This window comes from Triticum dicoccoides, unplaced genomic scaffold, assembly GCF_002162155.2.
Source record: "Triticum dicoccoides isolate Atlit2015 ecotype Zavitan unplaced genomic scaffold, WEW_v2.0 scaffold61214, whole genome shotgun sequence".
NCBI classification, from domain to species: Eukaryota; Viridiplantae; Streptophyta; class Magnoliopsida; order Poales; family Poaceae; genus Triticum; species Triticum dicoccoides.
This window is the reverse complement of record NW_021286129.1, coordinates 1-842: the sequence shown is the minus strand read 5'-3', so window position 1 is coordinate 842 and position 842 is coordinate 1. Positions and strand designations below refer to the sequence as shown.

At 52.1% G+C, this 842-nt stretch overlaps 1 non-coding gene and 1 pseudogene across 1 annotated transcript; both read right to left on the bottom strand.

Annotated features, from left to right (window-relative positions):
- Nucleotides 1–322: 322 nt before the first annotated feature.
- On the bottom strand, nucleotides 323–441 carry LOC119347239. The gene has a single exon (XR_005168222.1). It is a non-coding gene; the product is annotated as a 5S ribosomal RNA (ribosomal RNA).
- Nucleotides 442–738: 297 nt separating this feature from the next.
- On the bottom strand, nucleotides 739–842 carry LOC119347240 (annotated as a pseudogene; the record flags this gene model as incomplete).

The following is an 842-nucleotide window of genomic DNA, read 5'->3' as shown; positions in this document are numbered from 1 at the left end:
CTTTAGTGCTGGTATGATCGCATCCGACATGTTACCCCGGTCTTCGTCCCTTATCCTTGCCCCTCCCAGCTCCACTACAAAGACGATTGTACATTGCTTTGGCCGCTCCCTCTCAACTACGGAGACGAGTTTAACGCGGTTTCCACCCCTCCCTCTCAACCGCACCAGTGCACGCTTGCCGCGCCACAACGCCGACGCTGGACCCGTGAATCGTGAGCACCCAGCTATGACTTACCGCACTCGTGCAAAATAATAAAACACGGTAAATATATTACTTACACGTGCGTTTTGTTTTGCAAGCGGCGCGGAAAAAATTAAAAAGGGAATGCAACACGAGGACTTCCCAGGAGGTCACCCATCCTAGTACTACTCTCGCCCAAGCACGCTTAACTTCGGAGTTCTGATGGGATCCGGTACTTTAGTGCTGGTATGATCGCATCCGACATGTTACCCCGGTCTTCGTCCCTTATCCTTGCCCCTCCCAGCCCCACTACAAAGACGATTGTACATTGCTTTGGCCGCTCCCTCTCAACTACGGAGACGAGTTTAACGCGGTTTCCACCCCTCCCTCTCAACCGCACCAGTGCACGCTTGCCGCGCCACAACGCCGACGCTGGACCCGTGAATCGTGAGCACCCAGCTATGACTTACCGCACTCGTGCAAAATAATAAAACACGGTAAATATATTACTTACACGTGCGTTTTGTTTTGCAAGCGGCGCGAAAAAAATTAAAAAGGGAATGCAACACGAGGACTTCCCAGGAGGTCACCCATCCTAGTACTACTCTCGCCCAAGCACGCTTAACTTCGGAGTTCTGATGGGATCCGGTGCTTTAGTGCT